The sequence below is a fragment of the Bubalus kerabau genome, chromosome 20 (assembly GCF_029407905.1).
Source record: "Bubalus kerabau isolate K-KA32 ecotype Philippines breed swamp buffalo chromosome 20, PCC_UOA_SB_1v2, whole genome shotgun sequence".
In the NCBI taxonomy this organism is placed as follows: domain Eukaryota; kingdom Metazoa; phylum Chordata; class Mammalia; order Artiodactyla; family Bovidae; genus Bubalus; species Bubalus kerabau.
In genome coordinates this window covers 56512421-56534377 of record NC_073643.1, presented here as the reverse complement: position 1 = coordinate 56534377, position 21957 = coordinate 56512421, and the positions used below count along the sequence as shown (strand labels likewise).

The following is a 21957-nucleotide window of genomic DNA, read 5'->3' as shown; positions in this document are numbered from 1 at the left end:
TCCTTTCTCTTTCTTTTCTCTTTCTTCTCAGAATGAATATCCACTTCCTTCAGGGGCAGAAAGAATCACATTCTAATCATCTTCTTTAAAAAATGATTCTCAGTGACTTCACTGTATTCAGTCTGGATTTGAACTTGAATAATCTCTGAATCCTACATTTGTTCAGACTAGAAACACTGTATTTCTCCATAAGCTGCCATGTTATTAGATCATCATCATGCCCATTGGAGCTGAAAAGATATGACTTGGAATGGCTTGAACCCACTTCCTACACCAGATGCAACTCAAAGTGGAGGAAGTTGGTTGCAACAGCCATTCCTTCAAGTATGTGCTGAGCTGCCACTCTGAATCTGGAATTGCTCTAGATTCAGAAACCGCAGCTGTGAATAAGACAGATGCAAATCTCTGCCCTCAGGGAGCTGACATGTGTCCCTCAGGAGGAAGGTAGTGTCAATATGATCTGCTGCTGGATGAAGCTGAGAACTCATGTAGAAGAAACACACCTCCTTCTTCAAAACCAAGAATAAGATGCTCCCAGACATCCACAGAGATCTCAAAGGGTGAAGTTTCAGATTTCCATCTTGGTGGGTATAAGAGGCACCCAGGCTGTGGGCCTCTTCATTAGAGGGAAGCAGGTGATGTGACAGGTCCACAGGAGAAAAAGCAAGGGGGGAAAAGTTTCTTTCTCCAGAATGCTTTGTTTGTTCCAGGCATCAGACAATTGGGGAGAAGGTGGAACCAAGAGGGAGGGGAGGGTTTGAGGCCCCTGGGGCTTTCAAGGGATCTGCTCTGAGCCACATCACAAATTTGCTTGAAGACGGACTAGCTCTTCCCTTTAAATTCACATCTTCCTAAACTTCCATGTGTTTGAGATGTCTAAAGGGGATATCCTTGCTGCTAACACTTGTGGTCAGTTCCCAGAGCCACTCCCTGGTTCTGTGTGTGTGGTTCTGAAGTGGTCCAAGCCTGCGGGAGGGTCGTTGGCCAGAGAGGATTAGACCCACATGCTTTGGTCTAGGAATACCAATTCTGGACATTTATCCTATGTAATAACTCAGAAATAGGGAAAATGCTGGTATAATGGGAAAACACATTTATAACAGTGTGAATTAGAGCTGTGAAAGGCCAAAGACTATATGAATGTCTCATGCTGGGGTTAAGTGAGTTGTGATGTATTAATTTAGTGGGATATTAAATTTGTCACTAAAATGATAAACATAAGGTCTCAGCGGATTATAAATGTCTAAAATGCTCAATATCAACTCCTACTGCTAATGGCATGGAAAGCACATTCTGGAGAGAGAAGTGAGTTCTCTGAGATTGCATGTGGGTCTGGAATGGGGCAAGGACTGGCCTCAGGGTGACTCACAGTCCAGCTCCCTTTCCACCATTCTAGAATCTTCCAAAGGGGGAGGCTTATGCCTCACTCAGAAAGTGAGTTTGAAGTGGGGGAGGTCATGCAGGCAGGACATTAAGTGCCATAAATTCAGGGGCATTAAATACCATCAAGAGGTGCTGAGAATGTCCAGGCACTTCCCAGGTCCTCCTCTGGTCCTGGTGACTCCAACTAATAGGGAACTCCCAGGTCCTGTTTCCCTCCCAGCTGTATTGAGACATAACTGACAAATAACATTGTATGTATTTAAAATATACAGTGCTTTGATTTGATATAGGTATGCACTGGGAAATGGTTGCAGGTTAAGTAATATATGTTTTGAGATCTCTCTTTGCTAACTTCCAAGATCCAGCACAGCACTGTTTACAGCAGTTACCATGGAACAGGCCTGACACAGTGTCTCTGATGTCCCTCTGAGCTCTTTTTCCACAAAGAGAAAGGAGGTGAGGGACATTCTAGCCCAGAGCCCCCAGCAAGTGACAGCCTCCATCTAGAATTTAATCACTTTGTTTTCATTTTGTTTTTGCGGTTGCATCTCAATTATGATTAGTCACCCAGATTTTCTATTTCTGGTTGCATTATAAGATCTCTTTCCAAATAACCTTGCTTAAATAAATAGATCAGTTGTTTCAAGAAAGATACTGAATCAAAGAGTGTAAAGGGAGTGTTAAGGATGTAGCAAAAGCTGGGAAGTGGATCCAGAGTTGGAGACTTGTGGGAAGCCTTCCCCCAAACCACCTTGAATCCAAAACATCAGTCAGCATATACAGGGGTGGTGAGTTGAGAAAGGAGAGCTCCAAACTGTCCATGCACATTGATAGCAATTATGGGAAAAGAAGTTCTGCCTCTGGTTGGTGGTGAAAGGAAAAACAAAGGTGATAAGCTACATAGGCAAGGGGAGGTTTTTATTTTGTTTAATTTTGTTTTAAAAAAATAGAGGGTTGGACTTGTTTGCAGGCTGAGTGGAGAGATTCGCTCGAGAGGGAGACATTTATTCGTCCCTGCGTTCATTCATTCTGCGGAGGTATCAAGTCCCTACTTCATGCCAGGCGTTGTGAGAGGTGCTGCAGGTAGAGCAGTGGCCAAAACCAAGAACGGCCCCTGCTTTCAGCGGTTTTCATCCTCGTGGGAGAAGACAGCACCAAAGAGATACCCAAATATATTGTGTGCCCAGTGGTAGGAAATGTCATGAGAGAAAATAAGGCAGGGAAATGAGATAGCGAATGATGAAGGCTGGGGGGTTATTCTGTGATGGTGGTTTGAGAAAACCTTGCTGATGAGGGGTATGTGTATGTGTATGTGTGTGTGTGTTTTAGTCACTCAATCGTGTTTGACTCTTTGTGACCCCATGGACTGTAGCTCGCCAGGCTCCTCTGTCCATGGGATCGTCCAGGCAAGAATACTGGAGTGGGTTGGCATTCCATTCTCCAGGGGATCTTCCCGACCCAGGGATTGAACCTGAGCCTTCCTCATTGCAGGCAGATTCTTTACCATCTGAGCCACCAGGGAAGCCCGAGGAATATTTGAGTAAATCCCCAAATGAAGGGAGAATGAACCATGGGAAAGCTGAAAGGAGAGGGCTCCAAGTGGGAGGAATCTCCGTGCAAAGGCCCTGGGGTAGGAGTGGGGTTGGGGGGAGGGCAGCAGGAGAGTCAGCGATCCTAGGAGGCTGGATGGGATCTTGTCAGGACTTCAGATTTTACGTGGAGTGAAATGGGCTCCCGTGGAGGGTTTGGAGCAGACAGATATTAATGCCTGATTGTCATTTTATGTGGAGAACCTTGGCTATCCTGTTAAGACTTCAGGGCAGCGAGAGAGATAAGTGAGGCAGCTCTTCAGGCATCCAGACCAGAGTCCCAGGGACTCAGACCAGAGAAGGAGTTGCTGAATATAAACATCATATAGCCAGGAATGTGAAAATAATTAGTGGGGTGGTGAATGGAAAGGCAAGGGGCTGCAGAGGGCAGGAAAGAATGAGATGAAGGGACTGAAGGGAGGCATGTGAGGAGTTCACCTAGAAAGGGAAGTGCGGCAGGGGTGGAGAAGACACAGACCACTGAGGCTCAGAGACATGTAGGGTAAGAGGTGAAGGAGGGTGAGGATGAGCAGGCAGGACCTCAAGTGCCTCCAGGAAACAGGACGCAGCACTTCATGGAAATAATGGCACGGGAGGAGAGATGCTTAGACAGAAGGACAACAAATGTTTCTTCCCATACATCATCCCTCTTCTGTGGTAAGCCCCAAGAGGTCAAATCCTTCCCTGTGGGTGCAGCACCAACCACTGAGCCCCAGTAATGGGCCAGGCTTGCAGTGGGCACCCAACCCGTTTTTGAGTGAATGAATGGATGAAATGGATGGAAAGAAGGTTGGATGGAAAGATGGGTAGAAGGAAGGATGAATGGAAGAATGGATGAAAGGAAGGATAGATGGATGGAGGATGGATGGGAGGTCAGATGGGTGGAAGAAGAGATGGAAAGAAGGATGATGGGGACTCCCCTCGTGGGTCAGCGGTTGAGAATCTGCCTTCCAATGCCAAGGACATGGGTTCAATCCCTGGTCAGGGAATTAAGATCCTACATGTCACAGGGCAACTAAGCCCATGTGCCACAACTAGAGAGCCCAAGCACCACGATTAGACCTGATGCAGCCATCTCTATCTGTCTGTCCGTGTGTCTATCTATCTATATAGAAGGATGAATGGATAGAAGACAGAAGGATAATATGCTAGCATCAGAGTTAACACTCCTAGTTCAAAGTTACTTTGAAATGAAAGAATGTGCGAAAGAGTAAAAAAAAATTTTTTTTGAGTAGTGCACTGGGGAATAATTTGAATCAGATTTATGGATGAAAACCAATTTATAGGTCAAAGTTCCCTCAGAGGATTGGAATTAGAGCAGGAGTTGGCATCGTGAAGGGGTGTTTTAATCAAGCTGCCTGTCCTGACAAGTGCAGCTCTTTATGCAGTATGGGGTTGGAAACAAGTCACACTGTTCTTGGAGTTAAGGAATCTGGCTTCTGGTGAAGCGGATGCTCTCCTTAAGCAGATACAGAGCTCCGGGCTCAGGCTGACAGAACTCAGTGCCCTGGAAGAATATAGGCTGGAGAGAGAAGTTGTCAGGCTTGTTTGGGTAGAATCAAAACTTTGAACCTAAGTTGAGTCATATGATGAACAATCTTTTTCCTCTCCTATACTTGGGCTTATTTCTTCTGTATCTCATTCTTTCAAGATTCTCCTAGCAGGACTTCCCTGGTGGTCCAGTGGTTAAGACTTTGCCTTCTAAGGGGGTGTGGGTTCCATCCCTGATCAGGGAACTGGGATCCCCGATCTGGGATCCCACGTGTATGTGTTAGTCATTCAGTCGTGTTCAACTCTTTGTGACCCTGTGGACTGTAGCCCACCAGGCTTCTCTCTCCATGGAATTCTGCAGGCAAGGATACTGGAATGGGTAGTGATTCCTTTCTCCAGCAGATCTTTCTGATCCAGGGGTCGAATCCAGCTCTCCAGCATTGCAGGCGGATTCTTTACTGTCTGAGCCTTCAGGGAAGCCCTCACATGCCTTGGAGCAAATATCCCCAAAAAGCATGGAACAGAAACAATGTTTTAACAAATTCAATAAAGATTGTAAAAATGGTCCACATCAAAAAAAAAATCTTTAAACAAAAAACAAAGATGCTTCTAGGAAATTGAAGCTAATCAGATAGTGTAATTTATATTAAAGTGTTCATGGCTATTAGGGAATCAGTCATTCCCCTACTTTCCACCAATTACGTTGAAGGCATTGGAACTAGGACCCAAAGAGAGGAAGTGACTTGATCAACCTGGAGCAGACACCTGTTTCGAGATGACACTTGTGCTGAGTTTGGAAGGTAGAACAGATATTAGTGCAGGAGAAGAGAGTCGCAGGCAGAGGGAACAGCATGAATAAAGGCATGGGAACATAGGGTTCTTTGAGCAGTTCTGATGCATGGGGCAAGGGTGAGGCTTGGAGAAAGATGAGGCTAGAGAGGTGAGATGAAATACTAAGTCACAGATGCCATTGTGTGCTGAGCTAAGAGATGTGGATTTGATTCTGTAGGCAGTGGGAAGCTCCTGAAGAATCTGGACCCAAACTTATTAGAGGCAATAAATCATAGTGGCTGAGAGCATGGACTCACTGTGAGTTCAAATGTTGCCTCTGACCCTCACTGACTGTGTGACCTTGGGCAAGTTACTTCACCTCTCTGGGCATCAGTACCCATCTGTAAGATTGTACTTACCTCATAAAGGTCATTGTGAAGATAGTAGGTGTTATTGAAGTGCCCAGAACCACAAGCAGCGTATACCAGAAACTCTGTGCTTCTGTGCTAGCAGCTGTCTTTTTCATCATCATCATTATTACTATTAGTTGGGTTTTAGAAAGCATGTTCTAATCGGCAGTGTTTTTGTGTAAATAGAAGCAGGATTAGACTGCAAATAAGAAGACCAGGTGTGCTAATTCAGGTGGGATGGAATTGATTGTCACCGGAAAGCCAAATCCAGCCTGCTGTCTGTTTTTATAAATAAAGTTTTATTTGGAACATGGCCACGCCCACTTATTGACATTCTGACTGCTATTGCCTTCGTGCTACACCAGCAGAATTTAGTTGCAGCATTACCTGGCCCTCAAAACTGAAGATATTCTCTATCTGGCTCTTTACAGAAGTGTGCTGAACCCTCAGGTTGGGGGCAGTTCAGCTTTGGGGCAGTGTCAAGGTTCTGTGTGCCTCCAGCACCTTCAGGAGGGACTGCCATCCTTTTTAGACTCAGGACACATCTAGCTCTACCTTTCCCAGCAGAGTCATCCCGAACAGATGGGCGAGGTGTTTAGATTCTCCCAACTCAATTTCCTCTCTGATTAGTTTGTACTGCTTTGTTGTTCTTTTGCAAATTAATTCTTGCATCTTCAAATCTGTAAAGGAAAAAAAAAAGTATTGAGAGCAGTCCATGACCTTTCTGGCAGTTTTCAATTTCTTTCCTCTTCATTTTTAGCTTTTATTACCCCCAGGATAGCATCTAATTATTTCCTGAATAATCACGTCTCCCGGGCTCTGAGGAAATTTGAGAAGTTTGCTCCCTATTATGTCTTCCAAATTAGTTTCTCTTCAATTTTGGTGCACTTTCTTTTGTCTTTTCATCTTGGTTCAGCCAAAAATAGCCTCTCAAATTGAGTGCTAAATTCTTCAGGATTTCGTTCACTTCAATTAACTTTCCTCAGGACTCTCTTTGGTTTTATAAATGAGGTCTCTGCTCGCTGGGATCTTGGTCCTTAGCCACTGGGCTGCCTTTTCATGTCAGCTTTGCCTCTTGTCTTCATCCTTGTGAAGGATGGGGGCGGGGAGAGGGGAAGAGTGGGAGGAGGTGTAGAAAGAGGCAGGGAATCTGGTGTGTCTGGACTCTGTGGCTTACAGGCTGAGGCAAGTCGACCTTAGTTTTTCCATCTACAGAACTGGAGGAGATGCCTACTGCCCTGGAGAGTGTAGCAGTATCAGCACTTTTGATGATGGGAGCTGGGGAACAAGTGTAGGGCTTAACACTTCTGCAATGTTTCTGAGCCCCTGTGAGGGTCACCAAGGTCCAGGCCACTCTCAGCTTCTCAAAATCCAATGATCAAGTTCTTACAAGCAGCTTCACTGACAGGAGAAGTTCAGAAAGCAATCAATGATTCTTTATTAGTGTGATATCATCTGTGTAGTGAAATGCTTTTCAACTTATAGATTGCTTACATATCTGTTATGTTATTCCCCAGCCTTCTGGAGTAGCGTGACCCAAGGCACTGACCCATTTTACAGATGAAGACACTTAGCCAAGACTGATTGTCGCCCAAATATGTTGCCCAAGATCACACAGCTAATCAAGGCAGAGTCACTTAAAACACTGACTCTCACCTCTTTTTTTTTTTTAAACATGAGCTCCACTTCTTCCTTTGTTAGATTTTTAGTGTCCAAGTAGAGAGCATTGTCTTGAGAATCTTTCTGCTGGGTGTGTAATATTCCATATTCCAATAGTCCAAAAGCCAGGAATCTGAACTAGGAGTCCAGGCACCGGAGCCTCACTGGACATGAGGCTTCAGCCCAAGCTGCTGAAGGCCAGGAGCTAGGTCTCGTTTACCTGCCCACGCCCCCCACCCCAGCTCCCAGCATGCCCAAGGCTCACTCCAGGGCTCAGAAAACACCCAGTGAACCACACAGGAAGTTGAGGAGACTGGGTATGAATCTTGGTTCTAGCACTTCCTAGTGGGTGACCTCACACTATCCCTGCACCCTTGGGAGCCTCAGTCCTGTCATCTTTTAAATGGGAGCAGTGCCCATTCCATAGGCTGGCAGCGGTGCTCACAAAGGGGTGCAAGAATGTATCTGGAGCCAAGTCTGTGCACAGTAAACCCCAGACTCCCTTCCTCTCTGTCGGCCTCCTCTTCTCATTCTGTCTTCCTCTCTCTTGCCTCCCGCCTTCCGCCTGGAATTCTGCCTTTAAAGCCTATTTCCCATCATATGTTTTCTCTGTGTGCAGCATGTGGGATCTTAGTTCCCCAACCAGAGATTGAACCTGTGCCCCCTGCAGTGAAAGTTCAGTGTCCCAACACCTGGACCACCAAGAAAGCCCTTCTCTTTTTTGATCCATTGAACAGGACTTTTCCCAAGGGCAAGGGTTTAAAAAGTAAGAGGAGGGAAGGCTGAGGATGGGGACAGGACCCTGCTGAGGGAGAAAAAGGGCCAAAGACAGGGCAGAGGGTCAGAGGTCAGCATTCCCTCCACAGTCCACTGTGGACCACTCCTGTTGGTGCGGGTGATTTCCCTCTTTTTCCCCCCCTCTGTCTTCTTTAAAATTATAAAACTATTTATGCTGCTACTGCTAAGTCACTTCAGTTGTGTCCAACTCTGTGCGGCCCCATAGACTGCAGCCCACCAGGCTCCCCTGTCCCTGGGACTCTCCAGGCAAGAACACTGGAGTGGGTTGCCATTTCCTTCTCCAGCGCATGAAAGTGAAAAGTGAAAGTGAAGTCGCTCAGTCTTGTCCAACCCTCAGCGACCCACTATTTATAAAGGATGACTAAAGAAGCGATGTATGGAACTGTTTCTTACCAGACCTTTAAAAAAATTTTTTTTTTTCAAGAAACTGTCTTTTCCTCCAGGATTTGTATTAGTGAGCTGAAGAAGCTTGTAAGACCCAGAAGCCTCTGTGTTATTGCAGCTTAGAAGCTCAGGCCAGGATCAGGGTTCAAATCCCCACTCTGACTCTTCCTGGCTCCATGATACTGAACCAATGACTTCATCTCTCCGTGCCTCAGTTTCCTCATCTGTAAAGTGGGGGAAGTGATGGCTCCTAGGTCACAGGTCAGAGATTGAGCATTAATGAGATAATGTGTCTCAAAGTCCTATAACAGTTCTGGGCAATATTAATCATAAAATAAGAGTAGGATTTCCCTGGAGAACCAGTGCTTAAGACTCCACACTTCAAGTGTAGGAGGCGTGGGTTTGATCCCTGGTCAGGGAAGTAAGGTCCCACAAGCTGCATGGTGCAGCCAAAAAAAAAAAAAAAGAAAAGAAAAATTAAAATTTAAATAATGTGGATGGTTTAGCCGCTAACTTGTGTCCAGCGTTTTTTGCGACCCTGTGGTCTGTAGCCCACCAGGGTCCTCTGTCCATGGAATTTCCCAGGCAAGAATACGGGAGTAGGTTGCCATTCCCTTCTCCAGAGGATCTTCCCAACCCAGGGATCGAACCCATAACTCTTGAGTCTCCAACACTGGCAGGTGGGTTATTTTACCACTGAGCCGCCTTAGGAAGCAGCCGCTCTGGATCCTTAGTCATTTCCTGCGGGGAGTCACTCCAGCCACGCGGGACCTTCTTGGCACCTGCTGGGCTTCCTGCATGGAGTCTTAAGCCTCCCTGGGGACTTGTGAGTTGTTTGGAGAATCAGACGTGAGAGTGATTTCTCAGGTGAGAATAGGCAGTGGCAGCCTTGGGTCATCAGCTCCCTAAAGGCTACTGTAGTTCCCAGACCCAGGCCCAAGCTAGAGAGTATGGAGCTGGAGCCAGGCGAGGTGGCTGCTTGGCACTGCCGCTGTGGTGGCATCTAGCAGCACTGGGTGGCAGGCTTGTCCTGCTTTTAAGGCCAACAGTGTCCCGACGGTGTCCCCACAGTGAAGGAGGCTCTGCTGGCGTGGCACTGCCCTTCCGCTTCCCACGCTTATCCACTGCCCTGCCCTCCCCCGCCTCTGTGCCCACCCGGGGGGCTCAGGCTGAGAAGTGAGAACGTCCTAAGAAAGGCTGGGACCTGTAAGAGCCCTCACCACCCGACAGGCATGGGCTCACTCAGTGTTCGGAGCTTTAATCTCATCTCCTTGCCGCCAGCTGCGCAGCCCAGGGGGGCACCCATTTCACAGCAGAAGAGACTAAGGCTCAGAGAAGTTGGGGCACTTTCCCAGCCAGAGGAAGAACCCAGGTCTGACTCCAGAGCCCATGCCCACCGTTTCCAGAGTTTCTGAACTGGGTCATGCCCCTTGTTCACTGGCCTTGGCTCCCAGGGACTGAAGTGGTCAAGGACTGAATCCACAGCTGCAGGGTGGGGTCTGCATGTCCTGAATATATTCAAAGGGACTGGAATTTGATGTCATCATTAATTTGCTTGCAGGCCCATTCCACCAGTTGTGGGACTCCTGAGGCAGAATCGCACCTGGTTCACTTCGGGCCTCAAGCACAGACCTGGAGTTGATACCCGAGCCCCTCTCCTGCAAGTGCTTTGGAACATGAGTTCTCCGAAGGGAGCCAGGGGCTTCTGGGAGTGAAGCGGATGTTCTCCTCCCGGGGGGACCAAAGGAAGCTGTAGGATAACCATGGTTTGAGCTACGACTGTGGGTGAGGAACCGTGATGACACCTTTCATATGTCCTAGGACACATACACCACCCCCCTCAAGGCTGGGGTAGCTGTCCTGTCTCAGGGATGAGGAAGCTGAGGAAGGCGCATGTATGCAGGAGCAGGAATGGGAGAGGGCGGCTGCCTTCCACCCGGCCAGGCTGCTGTTACAGTTCCTGCTAATCTGCCCACAGTCCCCGAGGCTTGAATCTGGGGTGGGTCCCCATTCCCTCCCGGTCAGGTCATTCTGAGCTGGTTCATTTTGGTCTTACCTCTCCATCTCCCAGGGAGATGTGCCTGTCTGTCATCCTGGCACTGGGCACTGTTTCCACTCGGTGCCAATTCCCATTATCTCCACTGAGACCCCATGGCCCCTCTGGGAGCTGACAGTCCTCTGGCAGGGTGTATGATCCCAGCTCCGGCCTCTGCTGACACCCCATCTCTTGACACCCCATCTCTTACACTGGTCCTGCCCAATCCCATCCTGGCAGGACAGGGTCATGTCAGAAGCCCAGCTCCATAAATCATGTGTGTGGGGCTTGGAAAGGTTTGGGGCCAGCCCACCCTGGCCAACCCTAGCCCTGAGATAGTCTCTACAAGCCCCCTCCCCACTCTGGAGAACTAAGCTTTTGCTCCAAGTCCTATAGTGAAGTCCATCTGGGGTCCTGCCTCAGCCCTCAGTCTCTCTCTATGGGCACCCCCAGACCCAGGGCCACAGCCACCCCGTGCTGCCTGACCCCATGTTCTGACCTCCCCCCTGCCCTCCATCACCACGGGCCTGGTCCCATCCTGGGAGGCACCCTCACTTGGGTCCAGCCGACTCCCCATCCCTGGGCCTGCAGGCACACAGACTTGGGTTCCTAGCCCAGGTCCCCTTACTGCTGTGTGACTCTGGGTAACTCAGTCCCCTTGCTTAGCTGAGCCATCATCACATGAAAAAAAGGGCAGTGACTCCTACGTTGCAGCATGGGTGAGAGGATAGGCGTAAAATCGTCCAGCCAGCACTCATGCTCTCCTCCATCGGTGGTGGCGTTCACTCATTCACGATTACTGAGCATCTCCTGTGAGTCCAGGCCTGGGAATACAGTGCTGAGCTGAGCCCAAGCCTGGTTGCTGTGCCTCTGTGTTCCCTACACTCTATTGAGAGAGATTACAATAATGGACACAGAGCAAGTCCTGCAATGAGGGTGGTGACCAGTGCTCCAGGAAAAGAGAGCAGGGTGTGGGGAGAGGGCTGGGAGGAGCTCTTCATGGGGGTATGTGGAAGGTAGCCTTTGAGCAGAGACCTGAATCATGTGAGGAACCAGCCATGCAGGTCTCTGGGGAGGAGGGAAAGGCTGTGCAAAGGTCCTGAGACAGGTCTTGCCTGGTGCACTTGGAGGGCAGCAAGGAGGCCAGCGTGTCTGAGCACAGTTTGAGAGGGAGCACAGGGGAGGTGCAGTCAGTGAGAGTGGTGGGGGCTGGACCAAGTGGGAGGCTTGTTTTATTCCTGGGGTAGTGGAGGGTGGGAGCGTTGAGGACCAGTGCCTGTTACTGGTCTGTACTGAGTCAGCAACAGCTCCACCCTCACCACCGCAATGGCCTGGGAGGACGCAGTTGTCTGCAGGTGAGGAGGGGGATGCCAGGCAAGCTCCCCAGGGTCCTGGCCCCCCAGCCCCCTCCCACCTCCAGACAGCGCAGGTTCTCAGCTTCTGGCCACGTGGGAGGAGGAGGAGGAGGCAGGCTGGTGACAGGCAGGGCTGCACCCACCTGTTCAGATCCTGGGCTGACTCAGCTTCAGAGAGGAAGCTGGTGAAAGAGGAGAAGAAGAGGTGAGGGAGGTGGAGAAGGAGGAAGAAGAGGAGGAGGAGGCCTGGCGGAGGGGCGCATCAGTGCATCCGCTTTACTGGAACGAGATTTCAAATTCTGTGCAGCACTCATACTTGGGGGAAACTAAGTCAAAACCCTTCTGGACCCATCAGTCTTAGATGCCCACAAGGTTTAGTAGTTGGAAACCAAGTAGTTTTAGAAGAAGAAGAAGAAGAAAAAAAAAAAAAAAACCTGTCCTAGTTCTGTAATTGGCTCCCAAGGCTCTGCTCAACGATTATTAAAATACTGACACAAAGCTCCAGGGCCTATATTTATCATCGCGTCGCTAAGACAAGCAGAGGCCTTTCCATGGAGTGTCAGCTATGGTGTGTTTCAAGGTCAGATAACTCACTTTTATTAAGGAAGAGTCTGATTTGCCAAACGAGCAGGACTGAGACTCAGGAGTGGTCCTCAGACCCTCCCGCTGCCTAAAGTGCGTGGAGGGATTATGGGAGGTCCAAGAACCTGCTGAAATCACAGACACGGTGTTTCTAAGTTGGTAGTTCTTGTAGTGTGAGCCCTCAGGAGCAGCCTCTCCTGGGCACCTGTTAGCAAATGCACTGCCCTAGGCCTACTGAGTCACACACTCAGGGGCTGAGGTCCAGGCATCTGTGCTCTGATGGGCCCCAGGGATCCTGATGCATGCTCTGATTTGACGGTGGCGAGGGCTGAGCTCTAGAAGAATACAGCGGCAGAGAGTGGGGCCTTGGGGAAGCACGCTGGCCAGGGCTCGAATCCCCGGTGCTGCCACTTAGTCACTGCGTGACCTTGGTCAAGTCGCTAACCTCTCTGAACTTCTGGCCCCCTATCTGTGAAATGAAATCACAAAAAGCTTGAGGCACTGGGGGGATTTTTAATCCAATGATGATGGCAGATTCAGTCTTCATCAGAGAAGAGTCCTAATGATAATGATGACAATAATGTTTTTGAAGAGAGGAGGTGTGTGAACAGAAGTGTGATCAGAAAGACGACTCTGTAGACTGGACTGAACACCTGAGTAGCTACTGCGAATGTCACTGGTGGTCAGGGCCGTGGTTAGAGCGGCAGCCAAGAGAGGTGTGTGTGTTTTGGGAGAGGGGTCCTTGTGAAAGAGTCGTGAGAAGTCAGGTGCACAGGGACTGAGAGCAAGTTGATTCACCCAGCAAATACTTCCTGAGCACCTACAATGTGGCAGCCCTGCTCCAGACCCTGGCTGTGTGGATGGCAGAGACCTTGCCCTCATCGGGTTCGTGTACCTGCAGGAGATAAAGGCAGTGAGCGAGCAGGCAGGGAACACACAAGGATCTCAGTGCGTGGTTGGAGCCACGGAGCAGGCTGAACGGGGAGGTGAGGCAGAAGGGGAGGTGGGACAGTCAGGGCGGTCAGAGCCGGGGACGATGAGCTGAGACCTGAATGACAGGCAGGAGCCGGTCAGGACATGGTTCTGGGGGCCGAGCAGAGGGCAGGGCCGTGCACAGGGTTGAGTATGTGTTAGATGAGCAGGAGGAAGGGCAGCAGCCTGGAATATAGATCCGAGGGTGTCCAGGACACCGTGATCTTCCATGGAAGGGCTGTGGTGAGGAACCGCCGATACAATGAACGTAACCAAGTCTGGCGCAGGCCAAGCCCCGGGAAATGTCCACCCCCCGAGATGCAAGCTCTGTACCTCCTGGCGTCGTAGGAGTCCAGCCTAATATCAAAGTCAGCTTGGGCACTCTTAATAGAAATAAAAGTTCTGAGAGCTTTAGACCAATATGAGGTGTTAAAACAGGAGGCAGTTTCCCTGAAATAGCAAATGTGGATTGAGCCTGCATAAGGAGGAGACTTGGGGGCATGGGAAAGCACAATGCTCTCGGCTCCAGTGCGTCCCAGCCCAGTCTCCTCTGTGATGGGAGGAGACGTCCAGTACTATTCGAGCTTATCAAATACTGCAGGGTTGGCCCCCAGAGCATGCGCTGTGATGGGATCAGAGCTGAACTTTGAGATGAGTGGAGACCTTCAGGGGATGGAGCAGCAGGGAGAAAATGGGTGCAGACCACGTGCAGCTGTAGACCCAGTGCCTGGAAGGTGATTGGTGAGATCCCCTCCTTAACTTCACTGGGCCTTAGTTTCCTTATCTGTAAAATGGGCACAGTCTTGGTGGTAGTTGTGAGGATTACATGACATAGTATCATACATTTCTGAGCACGGCACCTGAAACAAACCAAGACTCACTAAATGATTGTTGTTGTTCAGTCACTGAGTCGTGTCTGCCTCTTTGCGACCCCATGGATGGCACGCCAGGCTTCCTGTCCTTCACTATCTGCCAGGGTTTGCTCAAACTCATATCCATTGAGTCCGTGATGCCATCCAACCATCTCATCCTCTGTTGTTCCCTTCTCCTCCTGCCTTCAGTCTTTCCTTGCATCAGGTCTTTTCCAATGATGTCGGCTGCTATTATTAATATCAATGTCATTGTCATCAGTACTATAGCCAGCAGGGGAAATTATGTTCCTGGGCTGCCTGAAGGGACTCACTGAGCTGTGATACCTCTGAGTATAGGACCCTGGAAGAGCAGGCTTCTGTCAGCCAGGCCTCGATTCAGTTCAGTTCAGTCGCTCAGTCATGTCTAACTCTTTGCGACCCCATGGACTGCAGCACACCAGGCTTCCCTGTCCATCAACAACTCCTGGAGCTTGCTCAAACTCATGTCCATTGAGTTGGCAATGCCATCCAGCCATCTCATCCTCTGTCGTCCCCTTCTCCTCCTGCCTTCAGTCTTTCCCAACATCAGGGTCTTTTCCAATGAGTCAGTTCTTTACATCAGGTGCCAAAGTAGTGGAGCTTCAGTTTCAGCATCAGTCCTTCCAATGAATATTCAGGACTGATTTCCTTTAGGTGGACTGGTTTGATCTCCTTGCTGTCCAAGGGACTCTCAAGAGTCTTCTCCAACACCACAGTTCAAAAGCATCAGTTCTTCAGTTCTCAGCCTTCTCAACTCTCACATCCATACATGACCACTGGAAAAACCATAGCTTTGATTAGATGGACTTTGGCAAAGTAATGTCTCTGCTTTTTAATATGCTGTCTTGATTGGTCATAGCTTTTCTTCCAAGGAGCAAGCATCTTTTGATTTCATGGCTGCAGTTACCATCTGCAGTGATTTTGGAGCCCAAGAAAATAGTCTGTTTCTTTCTATTGTTTCCCCATCTGTTTGCCATGAAGTGCTGGGACCAGATGCCATGATCTTTGTTTTTTGAATGTTGAGTTTTAAGCCAACCTTTTCACTCTCCTCTTTCACTTTCATCAAGAGGCTCTTTAGTTCCTCTTCACTTTCTGCCATAAGGGTGGTGTCATCTGCATATCTGAGGTTATTGCTGTTTCTCCTGGCAATCTTGATTCCAGCTTGTGCTTCTTCCAGCCTGGCATTTCCCATGATGTACTCTGCATATATGTTAAATAAACAGGGTGACAATGTACAGCCTTGACATACTTCTTTCCCAATTTGGAACCAGTACGTTATTCCATGTCTGGTTCTAACTGTTGCTTCTTGACCTGCATACAGATTTCTCAGGAGGCAGGTCAGGTGGTCTGGTATTCCCATCACTTTAAAGATTTTCCACAGTATGCTGTGATCCACAAAGTCAAAGGCTTTGGCATAGTCAATAAAGCAGAAATAGATGTTTTTCTGGAACTCTCTTGCTTTTTCAATGATCCAACTTGGAAAATTTTAAGCATTACTTTGCTAGTGTGTGAGATGAGTACAATTGTGTGGTAGTTTGAGCATTCTTTGGCATTGCCTTTCTTTGGGATTGGAATGAAAACTGACCTTTTCCAGTCCCTTGGCCACTGCTGAGTTTTCCAGATTTGCTGCATACTGAGTGCAGCACTTTGACACCATCATCTTTTAGGATTTGAAATAGCTCAGCTGGAATTCCATCACCTCCACTAGCTTTGTTCACAGTGATGAACACTAAGGCCCACTTGACTTTGCACTCCAGGATGTCTGGCTCTAGGTGAGTGATCACACCTTCATGGCTATCTGGATCATGAAGATCTTTTTTGTATAATTCTTCTGTATATTCTTGCTACCTCTTCTTAATCTCTTCTGCTTCCATTAGCTTCACCCAGGCCTAGACAGATCCAGAAGCCTGGGAGGAGAGGGCCGGGAGCTTTGGAGAGCCCCCAGCAGGTGGTAGCAGGGGACAGAAAGGAGCTGAATTGTGGTTACCTCCCAGACTTCCCAGATTGTTTTGGGTGCTCCCAAAGCCCCTTGCACTTACCAGTCGTGAGACACAGACTCTGCTGTGGTGTAGTACTCTGTCCCTCTATCATACTGAGAGCTCTTTGATAGTAAGGCCTAGGAATGACCCAAGTATGTACTTCCTAGGTGAGGTACAGCCAGCTCCCTAGAGAGCAGTGATTGTTTGAATGGATGAATAAATGAACAAAAATAAAGAATTAATGCCTAAATGAATGGGAATAAGTGGCCTGGCTAGTCCAAGGGGGAGTAAGTTTGGGGTGAGGACAATAGGGAGGTATCATGCCTTTCCCCTGGAAGGATCTTGGCTTGAGGCAACTGCACATCCTTTCTTGGACACAAGGGGGCGCCATCACTGCAGCCCCCCACATTGAGAGCTGGAAGGACTCAGAACACTTCCCAATGAAACTGACCTGATGCTTAAGTCAGAAGGGACCCAGTCCTTCTAGGGCGCAGATTGTCAGTTATAAGAGGAAGAACTTGCTGAGTATGATAGTCAGCTTACCATTCAGGTGGTGAGCTCTGCATTGCTATAGGTGTGCAAGTGAAGAAGGCTGGCCTCAAACCGAGGTCTCCGGAGTGAACCCAGGCCTTTGCCTGAGATATCTGCAGTTTGCTGGTCTCCTGACCCACCCTTGGCAGCTGCTGGTGCTTCCCAAGGTGGGAGAGACCTAGGAAGCCCCCTAGTTTCTGCCTGCTGGGGAAGGGAAGGGAAAGCCTTTTTATGGGTCTCCTAGATCTAGGCCCCTCGGCTTCCCAGGTGGTACTAACCGTAAAGAACCCACCTGCCAACACAGGAGACATAAGAGAAGCAGGTTTGATCCCTGGGCTGAGACAACCCTCTGGAGAAGGGCATGGCAACCCACTCCAGTATTCTTGCCTGGAGAATCCCATGGACAGAGGAGCCTGGCGGGCTACAGTCCATGAGGTTGCAGAGTTGGACACGACAGAAGCAACTTAGCATGCATGCATGCATTAGTCCCCTACCTCCTTCCATGGCAGACACCTTCCTTTTCTGACAGCTCAGCAAGGTTCCCCCAAAGTAGCTCCATTTCTTTTTTGGAATCATTTCACATTTTACAGAAAGTTGCAGCAGCGGTACAAAGAGCTCCACCCTGCCCTCCCCCACCCCGCCCCCACCCCAAACCACTTGAAAGTAAGTTGCTAATGTGATACCCTATCAACCCCAGATATTTTGGGAGTGACAAAACAAAGTCTGTGTCTGCCTCACCTCAAGCCCCCTCATCAGAATCAATACTTGATTTTACCCTGAATCAAGCATTAGTACTATGACAGTTGCCAAATGGTGATTTTCTGATTCTGCCATTCCCTTCTAATGGATCGATCAGCAATCCAAATATAAGGAAAAGCTTTCTGCTCTCCCAGTTAGTCACTCATTATGTGTGGACTCAGTGTGGACTCATGGATTCCCACTGTGTTTAATAGGTTATGATCTGTTACTGTGATTGTTTATTTTGATGCTCAAATGGTCCCAGGTCTGGCCAGTGGGAGCTCCTTAACACTGCCTCCTGTGTGCTTTAGATGTGCACCCATATTCTTTATATACTTCCTTATTTTCTGGTTTCCCTGGTGGCTCAGATGGTAAAGAATCAGCCTGTAATTCAGGACACCCAGGTTTGACTCCTGGGTTGGGAAGATTCCCTGGAGAAGGGAATGGCAACTCAGGGGAACGGCAGCCCACTCCAGTACTCTTGCCTGGAGAACCCCACGGACAGAGGAGCCTGGCAGGCTAGAGTCCATGTGGTCACAAAGAGTCGGACATGACTGAGCAGCTAACACTTTACTTTCTGGCACAGGGTGTTGCAGGCTGATCTTATATTCCTGCCCCTGTTTTCTCCACTTACGACAAATGTGGATTTGTCATCCTGCAGAGGGGCATTTTCAAACTCTGTTGCTCTAACATGCCAACCCTCAGAAGCCTCACAGTGCAGGAGGGAAGAAACTGGACTCTGCAGTCAGACTGACCTGGGTTCAGATCCCACCACTTACTATTTCCATGGGCAACTCATGCAAACACCCAGGAGTCTTTCCTCATCTGTAAAATGGGCACATTTGTCCTATTGCTTCAAAGGGGAAGAAATGAGGGAGCCCTCTCCTAAACATGGGTGGCTGTCTCCTGGAGCTCACTTTGCTGCAGATGATGTAACACCACCAGCACCAGCAGGTGACCAGGGGCTGGGAAATTGGGAAGGGGACTCCTGGACCCACTGCAGAGTGTACAGAGCTGAGTTAGAGACCCTAACTCAATTGGGCTCACCAGTGGGATGCTTTGTCTGTCTGAGCTGACATCTCTTTCCTCCCAACAGGACTTGACATTTATTCCCTGTCTTCCAATACCTTGTCGTGGGGGAAGAAGGACATCTATAGGAATGAGACCCGTGCCACTGGGGCTTTGTGAGGGGGACTCCTGACATCTTAGAGATGCCCTGAAAGCCCGGCTACAGAGAAATCTCCTGGGACACAACAAGTGCTCAGTGACTGACGACGACTCCTGTGCTTCTGCTCTTCAGATGGTTGAATGAGTTTGGGACATGTTGCATTGTGGAGCATTCTTCGAGATTCATGATGCAGAGCGAGATAATACAGATGCTGGTCACATGGACATATTTTGCTTCTGGAAGTTGGGCTCTGAGCTTTCCCTGTCTCTGAACTCTCTCCAGTGCCAATAGCTCAGGGCTTGTCACATGATAGACGCATGCATGTGTGTGCGTGCTAAGTTGCTTGCTTTAGTCGTGTTCAACTGTTTGCGAACCCGTGGACTGTAGCTGGCCAGCCTCCTCTGTCCATGGGATTCTCCAGGCAAGAATACCCCCTGGAGTGGGTTGCCATGCCCTTCTCCAGAGGATCTTCCCAACCCAGGGATTGAACCTGCTTCTCTTAAGTCTCCTGCATTGGCAGAAGGGTTCTTTACCACTAGTGACACCTGGGAAGCCCCCACAGATGCACAGTAAATGCTGAATGGATCAACATCCTTTCTCCAGTCTGAATCTCCTTACTTGCTAACTCTTCCTCACTTTCCCATTTTCCCTGTCGCAGATTGTCTCCTTTACCTGGCCTCCGCTTTCGGCCCTTCAGTCCCCCTTTGTGGTCTCTCAAGCACATCATGCACCTTAGCTGTCTCTGCAGTGATCCAGGCCTCCATCATGCTTGTCTAACTGGCTATGTCTCCAGCAACACTGCCCCCATGCATTCCAAACCCTGCAGGGACACTGTTGCCTGCTCCGTGCCAGCTCCTTAGCCAGGCATTCAAGGCTCACTACCTCCTAGCCCTATGGGGGTGGTCTGGTCCCCAGGTAGAATCTAGGAAGCCACTTTTAAACCAGCTTACCCCCAAGGAATCCTGCTTCACTGTGGGATATTAATATAACTACCTCCGTTCTCCTTAGATTAGTGTTTGCTGGGTAGATCCTTTCCTGTACTTTCCTTTTAAACTGATTTGTATCTTTATATTCCAAGTGGGTTGCTGTAGACAACATATGGCTAAGTCTTACTTTTTTATCCAGTCTGACAATATCTACCTCCTGTGTAGATGCTATTTAAATTTAATGTGACTATTGGTATGATTGGGTTTATATCGACCCTCTTGCTGTCTGCTTTCAATCTGTCCTACCTAGTCTTTATCTCACCATCACCTCTTTTTCTGCTTTTCCTTTCTTTTGGCCAATCAACTACTTTTATGGTTCTATTTTCTGTTCCTTGTTGGCTTACTTCATGCCTGATTGTTAAGCAGTTGATTTCAGGTTTGCATGCGTGAGTGCTCCGTCACAAGCAGTCATGTCCAGCGCTTTTCTGACCCCATGGACTGCAGCCCTCCAGGCTCCTCTGTCCGTGGAATTTTCCAGGCAAGAATACTGGAATGGGTTGCCATTTCTTTCTCCAGGGAATCTTCCTGACCCAAGGATTGAAACTGTGTCTCCCGCATTGGCAGGCAGATTCTTTAGCACTGTGCTGTACTGTGTCTTTAGCTTATTACAGTCTCTATACTCCAGTACGCCACATGCCACGCATGGAAGAGCTTACAATAGGACATTTCACTCTCCTTCAACCTTGTGAGCTATTACTGTCCTGCATCTTATTCTCCTTATTTTATGAAACCACAATAAATTACTATCTTACGTTCAAATGGTCAGTTGTGTTTTAAAGAGATGTTTTAAAGAATATTTCTTATTAACCCTTCTGTGTCTCATTTCTAGTACTCTTCATTCCATTGTATTGGTCCATATTTTACATCTGATTATAAGTCTCCTTCCTCCTAAAGGAGTTTGTTTAACATTTCAGTGCTTGTGATGAGGTCTTTCAGCTTTTGTGTGTCTGAAAAGTCTTTTTTTTTTTTTAAGTTGCACTGAAGCATAATTTACATATAAAATATGCCCTTTTAAAATGTGCAGTTTGATGTATAATTCAACAATTACCACTATCTAATTTTAGAACATTTTTGTCACCCACAAAAAAAGCCCATACCCATTTGCACCCACTTTTAATTCTCCACCTCTCCACAACCTTGTGCAACTACTGTTCTACTTTCTGTCTCTATGGATTTGCCTACTCTGGACAGTTCATGTAATTGGAAACACAGTACGTGGCATTTTGTGTCTGACTTCTTTCAGTTAGTGTGTTTTTGTCATCTGTCCGTGTTACAGCATGTATCAGTACTTCATTCTTTTTATGGCGAAATATTCCATCATAGGGGCATTCCATATTTTATCTATTCATCAGCTGATGAAGATTTGGGTTGTTTTCACTCTTGCCTACTACAAATAATTTGTTACATATGTACACTCATGTACATGTTTTTGTGTGGAAATTTGTTTGCATTTCTCCTGAGTATATACCTAGGAGTGGGATTGCTGGGTCATAGACTTCCCAGCTGGTGCTAGTGGTAAAGAACCCTCATGCCAATGCAGGAGACTTAAGAGACACAGGTTCAGTCTCCGGGTTGGGAAGATCCCCTGGAGAACGGCATGGCAACCCACTCCAATATTCCTGTCTGGGAAATCCTGTGGACAGAGGATCCTAGTGGGCTACAGTCCATGGGTTGCCAGGAGTCAGACACGACTGAAGTGACTTAACATGCACACATGTAGTAATTCTGTATATACCCTTTAAATGAGACTACTTTCCACAGTACCTGTACCATTTCAGTCTCACTGGCAATGTCCCACGGTTCCAGTTTTCCACATCTTTACCATCCCTTATTGTTTATTTGTCTTCATTTTCGTAAGACATTCCCACTGTGGATAGAATTATACGTTGACACTTTTTTCTTTCTGTTTTTTGGTCGTGTTGTTCCACTTTCTTCTAGCTTTCAGTGTTTCCAGTGAAAAGTCTGTTGTTGTTCTTGTCTTTCCCTTGTCTCGCTACAGTTTGTGCTTTCTCTCTCACTGCTCTTAAGGTTTTTTCTTTATCATTAGTTTTAAGCAGTTTGTTTATAGTGTATTTTTATCTTCCCTGTGCTTGAAGTGGGTTGAGCTGCTTGATTCTGTGGATTAATAGTTTTCATCGACATTTAAAAATGTTTGGCCATTATTTCTTAGGATATTTTTTCCGGTGCTTCCATCAGCTTCTTTTTTCTCTCCTTTGGGGACACCAGTGCTATGAAT

At 48.0% G+C, this 21957-nt stretch overlaps 1 long non-coding RNA gene across 1 annotated transcript in view; it reads left to right on the top strand.

Annotated features, from left to right (window-relative positions):
• The window catches only part of LOC129635161 (uncharacterized), a 31160-nt gene extending 11834 nt beyond the window's left edge, over positions 1-19326 (top strand). The window contains exons 2-3 of the long non-coding RNA XR_008706128.1: positions 10047-10270; positions 18664-19326. This is a non-coding gene — a long non-coding RNA (uncharacterized LOC129635161). The remainder of the gene's footprint in view (positions 1-10046; positions 10271-18663) is intronic.
• The last annotated feature ends 2631 nt before the right edge of the window (positions 19327-21957 follow it).